We start from the raw sequence: 21,800 nt of genomic DNA, 5'->3' as shown, positions 1-21,800 counted from the left end.
ATTGCAAATTAAATCTCTATCACTAAAGAAAGGCACTGGTCAGATTACGTATTGCTCTCTAGATTTTCTTGTTTGAGGGTCAGATGCAATTTTTTTTAACTTTTTTAGTTTTTCAGATGAAAGTCAGGGGTTAGTTCATATACCCCTCACAATTTCAGAGAACCCCGACCAAGATGTCTAAATAGTTCCTCTGAAGCATTTATAGCTAACATTAATGTGATACGATGAGAAATGCATCTCCCTTCTATCTTTCATAGAGACGGAGAATATAGTCAAGGCAGTATGAAAGAATTTTTTCCCTACAAAGATCCTCTTTTAAATATCACTGACTGTTTACATATACATTAACTTTGGAAAAGATTCTGGACTGCAGATTTGTCTGGGACAAATGTGGTCTGTCTCACACACATTTGGTTACCATTCTTTTACACAACTTGAGTTTCTTTCTTTTTAATAAAAAGGCTTTTACAGTTTTAAAAAGTCTGCAGACCACTGATCAAATGGTGTCAGGTTTAACTTAGAAATACAGAAAAAAATCAAGAAAAACTTAACTTTATACAATTAAGAATTTAAAGAGTTTCTCTTTGACAATGAATTTTTGTACTGATTACCTTTTGAGAGTTGACCTATAGCCCAAACCACGGGTAAAATTCATGCCCTTATTGAAAATCTAGGGAAAATTACCTTTCTAATGACCTATGAAAATAACCTTCATCTTCTTATAATCAAGAAGAAATTCAAATTGTATTCTGTACTCTCATTGAATATTAATACCCAGACTATTCTCTGTGATATGGAATATATCGTCTATTTAGTGATTTGTATAAGGTAGTTGGTCTTATAAATGCTCATGTTTGGAATTAGTTAAAATCATGGAAATGGTACTATACATATCTGAGCAAATGTTCATAGAATTTGAAATAACCTCACAAATTATTTACTTTAACTCCTTAACTTTATAGATAAATATATAATAATATCTATTTTTTGTAGAGAACATTTCAGAAGATGGGAACAGAAAACGTTATTAGTCTCATTCAAGGTCAAAGAGCCCTGAACTAGATTTTACATTCTCAGATCTGAGCCTCTATCTTCATATTGCATGATCATTGGTATACATAGTTCATCTTGGGAAATGGAATGGTAAAATTGAAAGATTTAGCCTATTAAGTGAAATAAATCTAAAAGGAAATAGATTTCTGTTCTAGACCTCTAAGGGACAACTACAAAGATAGCAATTATTAACATAATGAAAATATCAGGACAATTTTCCTTTAATTCTAGGAGTAAACCCCACTACTTCTATGTAAATGAAAGGAGAAGGCATTCAGTGTCATGGGGCATGTGTACCTAGGCTTCTGAACTTTTAAGATGATGGAATTTTAAGTTGTAAGGAAAACGAACAAGTTGTTTTCTACCAAAGACAGAATATTTCATTTCTCTTTCTCATAATTTTTAATTTCTGATTTTCTTTCAACATTGTCATAAAAATGATTGTTCAATTACTCAGCATGTAGATTATCAGGGAGGAGAAATACATAGTTTTCTTTCAATAACTTTTATTCTCTCATTTTTATTTTGCTTACTTGTGCAGGACTTAATGAAAACCATTCTTTACCAGCTCTTTTGTCATTACTGACAAACTTAATGCAGATTCTGAGTCAGACTGCTTAATAGGTAAAGAGAGTAAAAATGAAACATAAAATAGCTAGAGAGAAACACACTGTAAATACCTGGGGAATTAAAAAAAAGGTTTGTAGGCTACTTATGTGCAAATGAAGGCATTTAATTGTAACATGTCTTCAGTGATAAATGGGGAAAAAAAAGTCTTGAATAAATTTCCCATTATAAAATGAGAAATTGTCATGCTTTGCCCTTTTCATTTGCTCCTTGAGAAAGGTGAACTTATCTAAAAAAATTTATACCAGCAGAGCTGCTTTTATTCAGCTAATGAACTGCAGTAACTTGGGAAATGGCACTATGTTGAATGGTACTAGAGGGCAAGAATAATAACACTTTTACAATATTAAATTACTAGTAAGATTTTCTAAAAACTAATTTTATTCTCAATGTTTTTTTCTAAGCAAATGAGTGACAGGTAATAGAAGGCACAAGAGTTGCAGAGGTACAAGCATAGGCCTAGGGAACTGCTCAGTGTCTCGTAAAGGACCACTCATCCCCAGGGAAGTAGGTCATTTTCAGATTAAAAGTTTGTTTTTTGAGTTCAGGGTTAAAGACATGCGAATGTACCAGAAGTTATTTTCTGAAGTGTCGGCATAGCAGATATTACCTGATAGAGAAGAAACAATTCATTAAGAGTCTTGCCAAGTCTGAAGCTTTAACAGACAAGACGTAAAACTGGTATATTAAGAGTGGAAAATGGAATTTCTTTAAGCATGTCACAGCTCTCATTCCTCCTCTCACACAAGAAACTTCTGAATGGAAAAAAGAGGAAAAATTAAGTTTGACATGAGCAAAAGGCAGTTGGGAAACAATGAAAGAATCAAGGACACTAATACTTTTTTATACTGGGGTACATGTGCAGAACATGCAGTTTTGTTACATAGGTATACATGTGGCATGGTGGTTTGCTGCACCCATCAACCTGTCACCTACATTAGGTATTTCTCCTAATGCTATCCCTCTCCTAGCCCCTGACCTCCTGACAGGCCCTGGTGTGTGATGTTCCCCAAACTGTGTCCATGTGATCTAATTGTTCAGCTCCTACTTATGAATGAGAACATGCAGTGTTTGGTTTTCTGTCTTGGGATAGTTTGTTGAGAACGATGGTTTCCAGCTTCATCCATGTCCCTGCAAAGGATATGAACTCATCCTTTTTTATGGCTGCATAGTATTCCATGGTGTATATGTGCCACATTTTCTTTATCCAGTCTATTATTGATGGACATTTGGGTTGGTTCCAAGTCTTTGCTATTGTGAATAGTGCTGCAGTAAACATACATGTGCATGTGTCTTTATAATAGAATGATTTATAATCCTTTGGGTATATACCCAGTAATGGGATTGCTGGATCAAATGGTAATTCTAGTTCTAGATCCTTGAGGAATCACCACACTGTCTTCCACAATGATTGAACTAATTTACACTCCTATCAACAGCCTAAAATCATTCCTATTTCTCCACATCCTCTCCAGCACCTGTTGTTTCCTCACTTTTTAATGATCGTCGTTCTATTTTCTAATATAATTTATCTCATATCCATGTTTTTTTAATGACAACTAGTATATTTATGTTGCTATTAAAGTAGCTTTTATCATTATCATATGTTTTGGCTATGATCAGCAATGAAAAGGCAAAGGACTTAATTTTCCTGACAGTAAACTGCAAGATACATTTACAGAAATAGTTTCAAAATCACTTAGCTTTAGAAGTGAATCAGCTTTCTTCTAAGAGTACATATAGCAGATAATCTCTAAGTTAATTGAAAGTCCTTGACTATGGAATATAATCAAAATCAATTGTTGAAAAGGAAATCAAGTGCTGCATTTCATAAAAGCAGTTTTGCTTTACCACGTAGAGGGTTTATTGTTTTGCTCTAGGCTAAGGTTAATGTTGGATAGTGCAATTTTTTTCTAGTACAGTAGTCTAGTTTCATGTATATAAATCCAAAGAGTGGTATCTCTGATGAGGTGATGTTAGTTTAAGTAAAACAACAAAATCTTTTCTTTGTGAGAAAAAGGTTTGAGTGAGCCACATAAAATTAATATTAAGTTTTCTGTAGTCAACCTCATTACTTTGGTAGATGACTTGCATTAAAGGCAATGAAGCAAGGAGTCAGAAGCCTGCGTCTCTGCCATTTCTGCAGTGCTGCAGATACACATTTCACACAATTTATATAGAAATGTACATTGATTGTGCTTTCTTAGGATATCTGTGCACTGGACTAGAAATTATGACTTTATTATGATTCTTCAAGGTGTTGCTGTTTCAAATCATGAGTAGACACCATTATTATTAATAAGCAAAACCAGAAAATACTAAATACTCATTGTGTTTACATTACATACAATATTTGGATGTGTGCATAAATACAGATACAAAACTTATTCTTTGGAAAATTCTGTAAAAATGCATGAATCAATTATATTTATTACTTTAAAAATAAACTCAATACCTATGTTTGAATATACATCAGTAATAAGTTCCATTTTTCAAAACAGAAATAGACTTGTATTTCTCCCTGAGTAAAGGTAAAATTTTCTTAATATAGTGGGAAAATAAACTTCAACTTGTTCCTTGAAATATTTTTGGGGATCTCACCTACTTGCTAAGTTCTCTTTCACTGGCCGTAACTCTGTTTATGAATGATCATCCAAAGTGGTTGAATGAATTAACTTGACGTAAGAAGTGAGCCTGATTAATGACTATGTTTCTTTGTAGCTCACTTTAACTCTATAGCATATATTAATTACCATTTGTCCTCTGAATAGAAATTCCCTAGTAACATTTGTCTCTGTAAATATTGTTGATTTACTCATTAATAAAATCATTAATGATGATAGTGATGCCTCCATACTCAAAAGACAAAACAAAATCAACTTCCCAGTTGTAGATTTTAAGTCCATATATATCCCTTAGAGACAGTGCTAGAATTTAATCTACAGGGGTATATAGCTAATCATTCATTCAGTTGCATAATAGGTGTGGTAAGCAGATACAGAAAGCAAACTAATATATGCACTATATCTTAAAGTTAGCTTAAATCATCCTTTCTTGATCCATTGCAGAATGACACCAAAGTTGATTTCTTCTGTTTAGCATTTGTTCCGGAGGAAATTCTACACCAAATGAGGTGTTTTACTGAAATTTCAGATGCTGTTTGTTCTGGTTATTCTATTAAATTAAAACTATACTTCTGGTTCCACTCAGACACCAGTTTATAGGCCACCATTTTAAGCTCATATCTTCTTTGGACTAATACTATCTTTGGGGTTTGCTGGTCAGGCACTTAAAGGGTGCCAGCATAATTGAAGTAGCACAGTGCACATTTATGGTGACTGGGCTAATATAATCAATGAATATTATTATCAACCTACTTTGGAAGCAGTGATACTTATTCCTGTGAATCTCCAATATTAAAAGCTGTCTTTGTGATTAAAACCATTTAAAATAACCTAAACTTCGTTTATTTTATTTCTGATTTAAAAGCAGGTGTTATTTATTCCCCCTGTGGTGGTATACACTTTTATACAACTTATTCTTTCCCTCCCTCCCTCCCTCCCTCATTTTCTTCCTCCCTTCTTTCCTTTCCTTCCTCCCTCCCTCCCTTTTTCTTTACATCATCTTAGGCTCCTCTGAGGCACTGAAATTGCAACTAAATAGCTGTAGCTCTATATGATTTTGAGAATTCATCATATGTGTGATTTCTTTGATGTCCTTTCGCTGAAAAAAAAAAACAATATTTTTAAAATAGAAATTGTGCTATCTTCTCAGTTTTGCTGACCCACATCACAAAAAACAAACAAAAAAAAAAAACAAAAAAAAAACCTACCTGTTCTGTGCACTCTGATCTCTTAAAAAATGAAATAAATATTTTTAAAATTATTAATGAAACAACTGTAACATCCATCTATAAAGTTTGAAAACTAACTTAGCAGAAAACTACTAATCTTAAAAAAAAAATAAATAAACCACAACGGTCATTTAGAACCAATCCTAGGACTTTGAGCAAGAATGAAGCAAACCATGGAACTAACAAACTGTGTATGCACCAAAAAATCTAGTTCAAGAGCTAATAAAGTCTCCTTTATTTTTAGGCTGCTTAATTCAATGAAATATACACTCCTCATTTGTGTTTCATAAGCATTTCAGTGTTATTCAGAAACTCACTAATAGCTTAATCATATTGCTCAGATAAATTTTGCTATCCAATTTGAAACTATGAAAGCCATGGTTGTGAAAGTGATGACTGTGAAAGTGATGGCTCTACTTCCTTCCCAGTTCTTCTCTGGTATATCTTAAAATGTATTCCAAATAATTCAGGTTCCAGCATGGTGATGACTATAGTAAATCTGGTATATTTGATGTAGGTTTGGTGAGCTGGCTGAGAGACTAGGGGCCACCTATGAAAATGATTTAAAAGGGGAATTGTTTGTAAGCTATAGACGAAGGCTTGGCTTAAGCTATTGCTTAAACTTCTCTGCTTAGTTGATATTCCTGTTATTGATATAAAAAGTAACATAGACAACAATGTTGTGGATCCAGACAATGGGTCTTGTAGAAAAAAAAATGATCAAAGTGATTAGCCTTGTACAAGAAAAACAATGCACAAGTGACAGAAGTGTTGCTAAGATCAGACTTAGAGTTTCTTGGTCAGTAGGGGGATGGTTATAAAGTAGAAATTGGATTGTCAACAAAGAGTCTTTTCTACAAGTTCAGTCATTACTGTTGGCAACACGTGGACACCCAGAGGCCAGAGCCTTGGGTAAGATCACTAGGGTTCAAAGTCAAGCTCTGTAACTCATGAGAAAATTTTGGGCAAGGTGTTTGCCTCTCTTCTCTTTAAGACAGGGATTATTAAATTATGTAATAAAGCTAAAGTGTCCATAACATAAGTAAACAATCAAGATTGATATATATTTAAATATTGCTTTAGTAAGAATCACTTTTGCATATGGTTTAGGCTGTTGGTGCAGGGCTTGAGTGATGACACTTGAAGAAATTATAGAAAATATAGGGATCTTTGGAGGCCTAGGTATCACTAGTGGTAGTTCGGAATTTGCTACTCTTCCATGAGCAGACAGTAGTAGGATGAGATGCCAGCCATGAGGTCCTGTCCTAAATCTTCCTATCTAAACCTAAGGTATTGTGTACTCTCACTGCTGTCTCACTAATGTTTCAATTCCCTCTCTTCATGTTTCCCTTGTTCTATTTTCATCACTTCTTTCAGTCAATTTAAGTTCCATTGTTATGCTCCTCACCTTCTCAGCCAGTCCTCTGTGTCTGTGTGTATGTTGTGTGTGGGGTTATAGATGAAAGCAAACATAAATTTTAAAAGAAATTAATATTTATTTTAGAATAGTTATAGATTTATAGGAAAATTTAGCAGAAAGTACAGAGAATCCCCCATAGCCTAGCTCTTCTACCACACATTCTTTCCTCTGTTATTTACATCTTTTATTAGTAAGTTCTATTTCTTACAACTCTTGAACCATCAATGTTGCATTTTTATCAACTAAAGTCCATGTTTGTTTTTTTTTTTTTTATTAGGGTCCACTTTTTGCGGTATAGTTTTACGGATTCTTATGAGTGTATAGTGACATATATCCGCTACTCTAGTATCTTACAGAATAGTTTTACTGCCTAAATTACCACTGTTCTCTACCTATCCATTCCCTCCTCCCTCACGTGGAACCCCTAGCAACCACTAACTTTTTAATAGTCTCTATAGTTTTGTCTTTTCCAAAATGCCATATAGTTGGAATCCCATAATAATGTATCCTTTCCTTATTTGCTTCTTTCACTTAGCAATATGCATTTTTAGTTCTTTCATGTCTTTTTGCGGCTTGATAGCTCATTTTCTTCTTTGTGTGTGGGGGGTGTTTCTCTGAATCATTATTTTTACTTATTACTGATATAAATATTTGTAAATATTTATGGAGCATATATGTTTTGTTATATGCATATAACAATCAAATTAGGGTGTTTGGGGTGTCTATCACCTAAATATGTATCATTTCTATGGGTTGGGATCATTTCACATGCTCTCGTCTATCTAAAGATATACAATACATTGTTAACTATATTCACCCTAATCTGCTTTTGAACTTTAGAACTCATTCCTTCTCTCTAACTGTATGTTTGTAACCACTAACCAATCTCTTTTATGCCCCTTCCTTACCCACACACTCTTCCCAGCCTCTGTCATCTATCATTCTATTCACTACCTCTATAAGATCAAACTTTTTAGCTACCACATATGAATGACAACATGCAATATGTTTTTTTCTGGCCTGACTTACTTTACTTAACATACTATCCTCCAGTTCCATCCATATTGCTGCAAATTATATGATTTCATCCTTTTATTTTTTTAGACAAGTTCTCACTTTTGCCCAGACTGGAGTGCTATGGCACAATCACAGCTCACTGTAGCCTTGAACTCATGGGCTTGAACTCCTGGGCTCCTTCTGCCTTAGCCTCATGAGTAGCTGGAACTCCAGGGATGGTGTCACCAGGCCAGCTAATTTTTAAAAAAAATTTTAGTACAGATGAGGCCTTGCTATGTTGCCCAGGCTGCATTCAAACTCCCAACCCCAAGTGATCCTCCTGCCTCAGTCTTCCAAAGTGCTGGGATCACAGGCATGAACCACCGTCAACAGTAATTTCATCCTTTTTTATGGCTGAATATTCCATTTTGTATACATAGCACTTTTTTTTATCCATTTGTTTGTTGATGGAAACTTAGGTTGATTCCATGTCTTGGCTGTTATGAATAGTATTGCAATAAACATAGGAGTCCAGGCATCCCTTTGCTATACTGATATATTATTCTCCTTTGGATATTCAAGGGTGTGACTGCTGGATCATATAGTTCTAGTTGTAGTTGTTTGAGAAATTTCCCTACTATTTTCCACAGTGACTGTACTAATTCTCATTCCTACCAACAGCATATAACAGTTTTCTTTTCTTCACACCTTCACCAGAATGTTATTTATTTATTTTCCATAATAGTAATTTTAACTGGGGTAAATAATATTTCATTATGGTTTGGATTTGCATTTTCCTGATGATTAGTAATGTTGAGTCTTTCAAATATATTTTTTGGCTATTTTTATGTCTTCTTTTGAAAAATATCCATGTCCTTTGCCCACTTTTTGACGCGATTTGTTTTTGTTTTATTTTACTGTTGTTTCAGTTCTTTGTATATTCTAGATATTAGTCCCTTGTCAGATGAACAGTTTGCAAATATTTTCTCCCATTCAACAGGTTGTCTCTTCACTCTGTTGTTTCCTTTGCTCTGCAGGAGCTTTTGGGTTTAATATAGTTCTATTTGTCTATTTTTGGTTTTGTTGCCTGTGCTTTCCAGGTCTTAGCCAGAAAATCTTTGCCTAGATCAATGCCCTGAAATGTTTTCTTCTGGTAGTTTTATAGTTCCAGTTTTTTTAAAGTCTTCAATCTATCTTGATTAGATTTTTATATATGTTGAGATAGAGGGGTTCAGTTTCATTCTGTATATAGTTATTGCATTAAATCTGTAGATTGTTTTGGGCAGTATGGTCATTTTAACAATATTAATTCTTCTGATTCATGAGCATGGAATGTCTTTCCATTTGTTAGAGTCTTTCTCAATTTCTTTCATGGGTATTTTGTAGTTTTCCTGTAGTCTTTCACCTCCTTGACTAAATTTATTTCTAGGTATTTTATTTTTATTATTTTTATTTTTGTAGCTACTGTAAATGGTGTTGCTTTCTTGACTTCTGTCTCAGCTAGATGATAGCTCATTTCTTTTTATTATTGAATAATATTTCATTGAATAGATGCATTACAGTACATACCAGGAGCAACCAGGATATGTTTTAGTAGGTTATTGGATTTACTAGTTTATTTATCCATTCACCTACCAAAATTTCTTCCTATTTTGGAAGCAAGTATGGTTGCTTCCAAATTTGACAATTATGAATAAAATTGCTGTAATTATCTGTGTTCCAGTTTTTGTATGAAATAAGTTTTCAATTCATTTTTGTAAATACCAATGAGTAAAATTGCTGGATCATATGGTAAGAATGTGTTAAGCCTTATAATAATTTGTCTTTCAAAATGGCTGTACCATTTTGCACTTCCACCAGCAATGAAGAGAGATCCTGTTGCTCCACATCCTTGCAAGCATTTGGTGGTCAGTGTTCATAAATGTCTTTTAACTATTTACTTTCTTGCTGTTTTAGCAAACACAATTCTAGTCATTAAAACAAGAAAGGGCCTGAACACTCAGTGACTGAAAGTTCATCTCTGTTTCATGCAATAATTCATTGTGTTGTGACAAGTGGCACTGCTCTCCTTAGTCACTGAGGGACTCAAACTGAAAGTGGCTCTGCCATCTTCAGCAGATTTTCTTCCAGGGTCACTCTTCTCATCAACATTCTAGGTAGAAAAGAGTGTGTTGAGGAGGTACAACCTCTTTTTATTGAGGTTCCATCTTGGAAGTGATGCAAAGCCATTTATGCTTCCATTTCAGTGTGGCAACTGTTCATATCTCTATACCAAGCTGTAAGATCAGCTGGGAACTATCATCTCTGTCTAGGCAGTGGCTTCCCAGAAACAACTATATTACTGTGGAGGTCAGAGCGGAAAATTATTGGATGATATTTAGTGATCTTCTCCACATTTTTAAAATAGTTCATTGTAGCAGTTGTGATTGACTGCTTTTTATTATTGCATCACTTTAGGTACTAATGGCCATTCAGTAAAGATGATAAAAGAAGCAATGATTTCCGGGAACCAGTGACGACTGGGCACAGCTTTGTCTAAGAGATACTGTGAAAGTTTGGCCACTATATCTGGACCTCTTCAGTAATTCTTTTCACAGAGCTTAGACAAAATGATTGGGTACCCAATTCTTGTATTTTCCAGAATGCACTCGTTCTGAGACAAAGAAAACTAGTTGGACTTAAGTGGCAAAGAGCAAACAATGTGCTTTTCAGCATATTGGCTCTGGGCGGGGGCAGTGGGGAAGGGAGTGAGGAAAGAAAATAATTACAGACTCCAAAATCCAATTATTTCTGTGTACTCTTGTTGCTATTCTCCTCCTTATACACACAGTAATTTAGGTTTTGTTTTGACAGGAACATAGAGATACTCATAAACTGAGAGGCAATGTTTAGAGATTTAGTGAGTATCTTATCAGAAGTAAATAAGAAGGGCCCAACATTTTTTAAAGCATGTTTTATACAGTGTTCTAATCTGTATTAGTTGGCTGGAATCATGGGGACTATTTACTTAAAATGTTTAAGTAAACTCATGCTTGTAAATGATAATCCAAATATATATTTAATTGACAGACCCACCAAACCTATTTGGCCCAATATTACACCTAAAAAATAGCAATACAATTACTCAATAGTTATTTAACAACACAAGTGATATTAGCAGGTACCAATTAGCATTTTGAATGTCTATTTGCCTTTGCTTTCTAACATCAAATGTTCTCATTTGATACATTTCCATTTTCCTAGAAGGAAGGAAAGGGAGGAGAAGAGAAGGGGAAGGGAGAGGAGGGGAGGGGAGGGGAGTAGGAACAGAGGGGAGAAGGTGGGAAGGAAGAGAGAAAGTGAAGGAGAAAAGGAAGGATAGATTCAAACTAGAATCATGGGTTTTAAGATAGTAAAAGATACTTGCTAGTTGTTACCAATGTAATAATTATTCTTCAACATGCTAGCAATTCTCTAAAAGTAGCGAACTACAGGCAAATGTTGTGTGTTCAATTTATAGTGAGCAGCTGGTTTATGCTAGAACTCCAACAGGATTTAAAAACCTGCCTTCTTTGAGACTTCTCTCTCTCGGGATTGTTGGGCTAAGTGAGGTTCAGTCTGTATTAACTAATTTTGAGTTTCTTTGAAAAGAGATTCATGAATATACACTTGAAAATTTAAAAACTGTTAATATCCAAAATTATCTCTGACTGCCAGACTATCTTTTGTCTTTTTCTAATGAATAAATCAATTTCTGAAATGGACCACTGTTTGCTTCTAATGGTCAAATCTATGAACCAGATGCTTAAGCTCTAGCAAAATTTGATCTATGCGCTAGTTTTTGTGTAATCAGTCATTAATGTTAAGTAAGCAGCAGTCCATATGTTTTTAAAAGATAGGTGTTCTTGAATGTGTTTGCACATTTCATCTTTTAAGATCTAGGAAGAGATATTTAAATGTGTTCAATATTTATTTTCTCAGAGAGAAAACATTTGCTGAAACCTAAGAAAGCCAATCAACAGAAATCTATTTTGATCTTCCATTTATTCTTGACCTATAACTGGTTCCTGAAACCACAAATATTGGCAGCTCTACTTTCTTGTCTCTATACCCATGTGTCTTTAACACTTGTCCTTTTAAGGGTTGCTCAGTTTTAAGACTGTATCAGAATATGTAGAGAAGGAAGCACGGCGATATGATTGACCACATAGTGCTTTATTGTAGTGCTATCTTTGTATAACTCTGTTGATTAGTTTTTTGTTTGTGTACATCTTAGCAGATTCACTGTCACTGTCTTCCTTTTTAGAAACTACATGGTAGATTTAAGATCCTTAAGTAGGATGGCATTTTCACTGGTATATTACAAACTAGAGAGGAGCTTTCCACAAATGGGGCCAGTTTGAAATTGATTGATTTGTTTTATAATCGACTTTTGAGTGTTAAGATTGTTTTTTCCTTGACTTCACATGGCAGATTTTGATTCCAGTAATCTCTGTTCTATTGACTCAAGCATTCTCCTCCATAATTCAGGAGGTTACAGAGTTTATGTTTATGGGACCAGGGCACTTCAGAGATGACATTTATCATACAGCTATGAGAAAAATCTTTGAAATAAAGAATAAAAATTCTGCTATAACCTAGTTTAGCTATTTTCAGGGAAAAAATAATATTTAAATTGGTTGGTATATGTATTTAAATTGTGTATACAACACAATTATTTTTAAAATAATGGTTTCTATTTCATGAAAAATACATTGATGGGGAAGATAAATAAAATTGCAATCTGTTCAGTTTTTTATATAATAATGATCTCTAGAATTAACCTTGGTCTGGCATGGTGGTTGATGCCTATAATCCCAGTACTTTGGGAGGCTCAGATAGGCAGACTGTTTGAGCCCACGAGTTTGAAACCAGCCTAGGTAACACGGCAAAGCTCCGTCTCTGAAAACAAACAAACAAACAAAAACAATCTTATATGGTAGATAATGTCCTTACTAGATGGTTAAACAGTAGCTTCTCAAACATAGGAAGGTGATATTTGGGGCTCATTTCCAACCTAACTTGAAATCATTTTCTGTTTATTAATATATTATTATAAGATTAAAAAGGTCAACAACTAGATGTTTCTTCAGTAACTAGGAATTTACAAGCAATAGCAGAGAGAGGTATAGACCATAATGATATATTACTTGTACATTATTACATGTACTTACTAAATACCCCTTAACTAATACCAGAAAAATAAGGGTATTTAGATTATTTTTATTATTTTGCCTAACTATGCTTCCTGTTTACACATCAAGTGGAGGTAAAAAATAATGCAATATAAATGTTCAGTCTTTTAGACTTTCGAAACATAAACAACTTATCATTTGATTGTCACAATAACCTAATCGGAGAGAAATATTAATAGATTTAGCCCATTTCATTAAAAATGAGATAACCTGGGCCCAGATAAATTTTATGACAAGTGTTAGGTACCTACACAATAAGTGACAGAGCAGAAACTGAACCTATGTTATGTGATTTAACTCATACATCTTGTTAACATGCTATTAAAAACAAAACAACAAAACTCATTACTGTGCTCAAATTTTGGACTCTTTCCTTTGACCCCCTAAGTTGTACCAATAGTCTACACTTAAAGTCTCACAGGTTACTGACTCTTAAAGTCTTTTACAACTTGTTTTCCTCATTCTACTGAAACTATTTTCTTCATAATTATCACTGATTTTCAAATACCCTCTTGCAAGCACCTAATTTCATTCTTTATTCACCTTGAAGGTCCTCTTCTCGCTCTCTAGATAGATATAGATAGCCTTGATGATAGATAGATAGATAGATAGATAGATAGATAGATAGATAGATAGATAGATAGATAGATAGATAGATAGATAATCTCTCCGTCCTCCTAGGTAGCTATCCATCTTCCCTTGTTTTCCAAGACACAGTGCACTCTTGTTTCTTCTGTCTCTCTCAGATTCCTTGTGGCTTCCTTCACTAGCCATATTAGAAAACAAAACTATTATCCATCAGAGAGTAGCCCTTCATAGGGCAACTGCCCTTTGTCAGGGGTCTCCAAGACCACTCTTAGTCTCAATGATTGGCTGAAAGGACTCACAGGACTCAGCAAAGTTATACTCACAGTTATAGATTACATGAAAAGGTTACAGAGTAAATTCAGTAAAGGGAAGAGGCAAGAGGGACATGGGGGGAAAGTCCAGGTAAAACCAGGTGCAATATTCCACCTATCAACTCCCAGTGGAGTTTTATGGGACTTCCTTCATTCTCCCAGCAATAACATATGATGTATGTGCAAACTTTTGCCAACCAGGGAAGCTGACTCAAGACATGATGTCTAGAATTTTTAGTAGGGGAACAGTGACATAGGTATGAAGTACCAATGCTACTGACTGTAGTTATTCAAACTCCAGAGCTGAGTAAAAACAGGCATTTACCATAATACATCACATTTTTAGCATAAACTACTTGATCACATTGGTACTGCATGGCCTAATGCCTCAGGCGTACAAAAACACTTTTGTCCAACAAAATAGATCAACTACGTAGAGGTCATCTCCAAAGCTTTGACTAAGGGCCAGTCATGAAGGCAGGCCTTTCTTTGGAATGTGCAGAGTTTGAGCAACTCAACCTACTGAATTAACCCTTTCCTACACATACCTCACTCACAGATACTTCTGTCTTATGCACTGACTCTGATTATTCCCGACTGGACCAAGGGTGGCCATACTAAGCTAAGGGTAGGTTACATATGAGGCAACTTGAAATATACAGAGGAATAAAAAGCATAGGATTGACATTGGAGAGATCAGACATGGCAACATATTTTTGCTTGCCTATGGATAAATTATAATCTCTAGTACATATAAGCATTCAATAAATATTAGTTCTCTACCTCTTCTGTGATTCTCAGATTCTTAAATGTGAGTCTCGTCTTTCACATAAGTACCAAAATGGCCTTGCTTTTCCTGGACCATTGCAACTGCTTTATAATTGATCTTGACTCCAAACTGAACAGCTGTGTTCACAGCACTCTCCTCCCAACATGGGCCGACACTGCAGCTCTAATTCATTCTTTATGTGACTGAACAAATTCCTTTGTTAAAAGGCATCTTTGATCATTTTACCCTCCTTGTCAAAAACCTTTTATGGTTCTCAGTTGCTCACAGATGAAAATTCACAGCCCTTAGTTTGGCATTCAATTCCCTCCTTAATCTGTGTCAAACCTCTATCTCAAGGTTTGTCTCTTCATTTTGTTTATGATGTATATTTTAGTTTGAAATAATCTAAAAGTTTTTACATAGCTAAAACTATCAATATTTTCCTTTATGGGTTCTTTTTTGTTTTTATTGTGTTTTTTTTTCCTTTTGATCTTATATACAAGGGACTTTCTAACCAAGATCGTATACACGCCCTTCTAATGTTAATTACATTTAAATTCGAGTTTAAAATTTATATTATTGTTTTCACACTGTAATTTACTTGGAGTTTGTTTGGGGGCATGGAGTTTGATAGGCAGGCAACTTTGTTTCTTTCACATTTTTCCAAAAACCCTTTATTGAAACTCTTTACTTCCTTGCAATGTTACATGTTTTATAAAATTAATTTTGTGAATGCATGGGTCTGATATTTGACTTTACATTGTTTTTCATTAATATATTTATACATTTTAATACCAAAATAACTCTTATAATTTCTCAAACTTTGTGTACATAGATACTTTGCCTTTCAAGTGTCCTGTAATTGTGTTTTTAAAAAGATTTTTGGTTTTTCTGTCACAAGTTTTCTTCATATAATCTTTTAAATTAGCTTAACCTATTCAGTTAAAATTTGTTAAATTTTTCTTTGGGGTCACATCAATACCATGCATTATTTTATAAAGAAAGTACATTTAACATATTTTGTCTTTCTCTACAGAAATGTGGCAACTCTAATTAACTTTATGTCCCCTGATAAAGTTTTATAATTTTTCTCTTCTATTATTTTCATGTACTTGTAAGCTTTATCCTAGGATACTTTTTAAGAAATCAACTATATTTAGGAATGGGATCCATGTAAGTTATATGTTGACAGTATAAAGGGAAGCTGTTGCTTTTTATCATGTAAATCTTTTATCTGGAATATTTCATATAAAATTGCAACTATTTTTGGTTAGCATTAGAGGAAGGATAATTTATTAGAATAATCTATTGAAAGCCTTCAAATGTAGACACAACTTGGCAGCATTTTCAGATTTCTGAGGGTTGAGGCCACAAGAACAATTGCCAATCTTGTTAGAGAGAATACTTTTGGAGTAAATAATCTCCAGTTTTTCTTTTCTTGATATTTTCATTGTGTATATTTAAGGTATCCAATAATGTTTTGAAATAAACATACATGGTGAAATGATTCATACACTCTAATCAATGAACATATCCTTCATTTTACAGAGTTAGCTTTTTCTTTTTGTGTGTGGTTAAGACCACAAAAATCTACTCTCTTACTAATTTTTCAATATGCAGTACAATATTAACTGTAGTCCTCATGCTGTATTTTCAAACATTAGACTTATTCATCCTACATACATAAAACTTTGTACCCTTTGACCTATATCAAATCCTCTTCACTATCCCTCCTACCCCCACCCCCTTGGTTAACTACGATTCTACGGTCTGTTTCTATATATTTGGGTTTTCTTTCTTTTCTCAGTTTCCACATGTAAAAGAGATCATGCATTATTATTTTTTTTCTGTGTCTAGCTTAATTTGACTTAGTATAATGTCTTCCAGGTTTATCTATGTTGTCACAAATAATAGGATTTCTTTCTTTCTTAGGACTCAATGATATTCCATTGTATGTACATATATAATTGTGTGTCAATGGACATACTTAGGTTGGATCCAAATCTTGGCTATTGTGAATAAGGCTTCAGTGAACATGGGAATGCAGATATCTCTATGAGCTGCTGATCTTATTTTCTTTGGGTATATACACAGAAGGGGGACTGCTAGATCATATGGTAGTTCTATTTTCCATTTTTTGAGGAACCGCGATCCTGTTTTTCATAATGGCTGTACTAATTTATATTCCCACAAACTGTCTACAAGAGTTCTTTTTTCTACACACCCTCACCAGCATGTATTATCTCTTGACTTTTTGATAATACGCATACTAATAGGTGTAAAGAGATATTTCATTTTGGTTTCAATTTTTATTTCCCTGATTAGTGATGTTGAGTACTTGTTGTATATCTATGGCCATTTGTATATCTTCTTTGGAGAAATGTCTATTCAGGTCCTTTGCCTATTTTTTAATTGGGTTATTTGTTATTTTACTGTTTAGTTGCAGTAATTTCCTTATATATTTTGGACTGTGTTATCATGTAGCAGAGACAAAAAACTTTATCTCCTTATAAGAACACTAATCTCATTCTTGAGGATTTCAGCCTATGATATACTTACATCCCAAAGGTCCCACTTCCTAACACCATCACATTGGAAATTTAGATTTCAACATATATACTTTGTGGGTATACAAATATTCAGTCTATAATATGCTTTCTAATTTCTCCAATGTACTACACAAGTGGCACACAGACACACAAAAAGAACTTTCCCAAAATTGAACATATATGACATTTTCTTTAAAATCATGTTCTTTGGTAGAGCCTTGGCACATAGGTTGCTGTTATTTATTTATTTTTCTGTATTCCTTGACTGAAATGTTCCTTACCCAGTTGCCCACTCACTCGACAAGATAACCTCATTGTTCAAAGATATCAGATTATTCAGAACCTGAAAATAAATATTTGAGAGCAAATAAAGCTAAACTGGGTAAATATTATCAGCTCTGCCTTAACTACTGCTTCAAGTAGACAATTTAGATGTAAATTCCCTGTGTTAGAGACACCCTGTCCCCAGGGTCTTGCTTATTGCTGCATCCTTACATACATCTTAAGGGGACTCATCCTTTTATCCAAATTTTTTGTAGGATAATATATGTCCTTTTTGGAGTGTGAGCTGATCAGAATATTGCAAAACAAAAGAACTGAAGAAATACAACATTTTACAATGTTCCATGAAGGACATAATCCATATGAAGGGCCTGTTCAAAGACATTAGGCCAGATAACTGCTACTTAATTTCTTTCAGCCAGGCTCCAATGTAAGTAAAGCTGGTTCATCATCGTCTATCACCCTGCTTCCTTCTAAGGCTATACTGTTCCTGGAGTGCTGACATCTTGGTCTTCCCCAGCTGTTTATTCTATAGTTTATAGCAGTTAACTTTCAGAGAAATAAGTTTTTCTTTATGGATGTTACAACATTTTCACTCATGGGATTTTTGAGCTCAGGGAATGACCAGCCTATCCAGAGAAAAGCTACACTTTAGATCAGGAAAATTTTGTTTTGCAAAATATAAATAAGAAGAAAGGCTTTCCAAAGAGCTCATCTCTATTTTGGTACAAGAGGAATTTTTTAACTATCCTCATCAAGTACAGTTGCCAGATCAGAAAATGTCAGTCTGTAAGTGTAGAAACAAGGTCAAACACCTTGAAAGTTAGAAAAGGTAAAGAGAAGTATTGCAGAGTGAATGCAGGGTATTGCTGAATTTTTAGTTTAAGCCATCAAGTAGTTCACAGGTTGCCAGACATGACACCCTTACGTTAGGAAAGATGAAGAAAAATGAATTCCTTTTTATGTTAGGAAGCTGGACTTCTAATTTCTATGTCTTATCAGCATCCTAGCATTAATCCATTCTACTAATTTTGTCATATTTTTCTTTTTACTTTTTTATGGAAATACATTTTAACTCCATTGAGTGAAAACATGAAAAACCGATTCAGAAAAGCAAAACATAAGCTCTAACACACAACCTATTTTATGAATACTACTAATAGAAGTACTATTAATACTAATAACAACAACTGACATTTTTGAACACTTAATATGTACTGGGCACTATGCTAATCATTTGATATACATGTTTGGTAAATTTCTCATTAAGTAACATGTGGAGACTGTAAAATAATACTTGTTGTAATTAGTTTGTAAGGTCAACAACTATGGTTACACGCATGCAAAGCATGGCTCATCACTAAGTTACCACTGAATTTTTGTACATAACTCATTTGTTCAACAATGGTTCAGTGTGTCACTTGTATGTGACAGTCCTAGGCTTGGTGCTTTGGACATCTAAAAACAGTAGATGAAACAAATAGATAAAGTGCCAGGACTGGGAAAATACAAGGCACTTGGTCAAGTATGATTTATGATTTTTTACTTACGCCAAAATGAAGCTTGTAGTTTAAAGGCAAAGATATTTTTCAATTTCAGAATATGAAAAAAATGGAAGAAATGACATTTCAGCTGAGAAGGCTGTAAAATATGAGTAGAATTCAGATCAAGACAAACGAAATAAAAATAGCATTCCAAAGGCTGGGTGCAGTGGTTCATGCCTATTATCCCAGCACTTTGGGAAGCCAAGGTTGGTGGATCACTAGGGGCCAGGAGTTTGAGAACAGCCTGACCAACATAACTAAACTCCATCTCTACTACAAATACAAAAATTATGCGGGCGTGGTGACACGCACCTGTAATCCCAGATACTCCAGAGGCTGAGGCATGAGGATCGCTTGAGTCCAAGGGTCAGAGGTTGCAGTGAGCCAAGATTGCATGACTACACTCCAGCCTGGGTGACAGAGTGAGACTGTCAAAAATAAAAAATAAAAAAAGAAAGAAAGAAGTAAAGGAAGGAACGAAGGAAGGAAGGAAGGAAGGAAGGAAGGAAGGAAGGAAGGAAGGAAGGAAAGGCATTTCATGGTGAGGAAATTACTGGAACAAAACCAAGAAGTCTGAGAACGTGAAATGTGTGCAGGTCCTGATAGGTCGCTCAGCTCTGCTATAGCACAGGGAATTAGAGAAAAGTAGAGACAAGGTTTGCTGTGATCAGTTCGCCAAAGGCCTTTAGCACTAAGCTAAATTTTCATAACTTATTTAGCAGGATTCAAAGATTCACTAAAGGGTTTTAGAAAAGGGCAACTGCATTACCAAAGAGGTTTTACTCTGGAAGTGGGAGATAAAAAGAATTACATGGAGAAAAAATTAAAAGCAGAAAGATCAGCTAGGAGATCACAATCAGAATTCAGATAGGAAATGACAGAGTCTGCATTAGGATACTGCCTGTAGAATGAAAAGGAGACATATTTTAAAGTTATGGAGAAAGACCAGCTGGGCTTAATGACTAGGGAACTGTAGGGAGTGAAGAAGAAAAAATCATATCTTTATAAGCATAAAATCTACAAACAAAAAGTCTATTATTCTAATGAAAATCATCCCACAAAGTGTATTTGTTAATCTTGTATTTCAGTGCTCAATGTATCTTTAATAAGGCGTTTACTGCATATTTTTTCCTTTCAGAGTATATTTTTCTATTTCCATTTATTAAGGAATTGAATGAACTTCTTTGCTCCATCTCATAAGTCATCTAATAGTTTAATATTCTGCTTTCAACTTCCATTGAGATGGTTTTATGAACAAATATTAGCTTTCTGTACTTTAATGCTTGCACAGGATCTCATGAATTTTTATTTTTAATTAAAAACTGACTTGCTGATTGCTAATCCTTTTATATTATTCTTTAGCCTAATTTGCATCATCTAAGCATCTTTTCTATCAATTTCATTCCCATTTTCTCTACCTGAATCTTTGATGCAGTCCTATGATTGAATCTATTATTAATCATATTCATTCAAAAACCAGCAAATCTTTCTTTGCATCAAACATTTTCTTGTGGATGAAAAACAAAAGGCTTTTCTGTTCAAATTGTGTGGTTAACCTTAGCAAGAGATAAGTGCTTTTTTAGAAAGTCTTCAGGCTTCATTGAGAAAGGATTGAAATTAATTATCTATTATTTAAGAGGTCTTACAGTGAAGAAATAACATTATCTACGTTTAGAAATTATGTTTTTGATCATGAGGTGAAACAAGAAGCCTAGGAAAAAAATTTAAAAAATGGAAAGGCAAATTGGGCCTTCCCATGAGGTTTTCTAAGTAGAAGAGAACCAGTGGTAAGTATTCTTGAGAGAAATTTATAAATGAAAACTGTTTTGAGGGCTTTTGGTAGGAAGTTGTTCTGAAACCTTGAAGAGTTATCCAATACTTGCTACACCTGAAAATACTGATTAATCATATGAGGGTTATATCTAATTAATGAAGTCAGTAGAGAAAAGTTAGACTTGGAAGTTATTTATAAGACAAAATATTTATCTTGGGATACAGGAAAATGTTGGCATACAGGCATAAATTGAGTATTACAGTTAAAAAGTGGGAAATAAGAGGTAAGACTTATTGTAGAGGTAGTAATTAAATGCCTTCCCATTATATATAAATTACATACATTCATATAGTATTCTATGCAATTTTTACAATATCTTTTAAAATCAGTTCCTATTCTGATAAAAAGTATATAATTGATGGTATATAATAATCTATTTCTTATTTATTTTGAGAATTACTATAGGGTTTCTTGCTATTTACACTATAGGGAATACTAGATTTACAAATGCCAAAGTAAAATGGCAGATAGCTTTGAATATAGACTTATACTTCCTTGTGATAAAAAGAAAACTTCAGAAAATATGCTTCCTGACTACAAAGAGTTGCTCTGTGCAACTTCTGCTTGCTCTATTTTCAGTGACCAATTTTGCACAAGTTAGGTTCTGATTGTCTGTATGACAGTATGGAAGTTCTCAGTCTTTGAATATCTTGCAGTTCCTTTGTTCTTTCTCAACCTCATGACAGGGGCAGGAGGGGACTTACTTTATTCACTCTTCCTTACTTATCATTAGTTGGTGGAGGAACCAGTTCAGGCAATAC

This window comes from Papio anubis, chromosome 5, assembly GCF_008728515.1.
Source record: "Papio anubis isolate 15944 chromosome 5, Panubis1.0, whole genome shotgun sequence".
NCBI classification, from domain to species: Eukaryota; Metazoa; Chordata; class Mammalia; order Primates; family Cercopithecidae; genus Papio; species Papio anubis.
The sequence above is the reverse complement of the archived record's forward strand: the minus strand, read 5'-3'. Positions refer to the sequence as shown.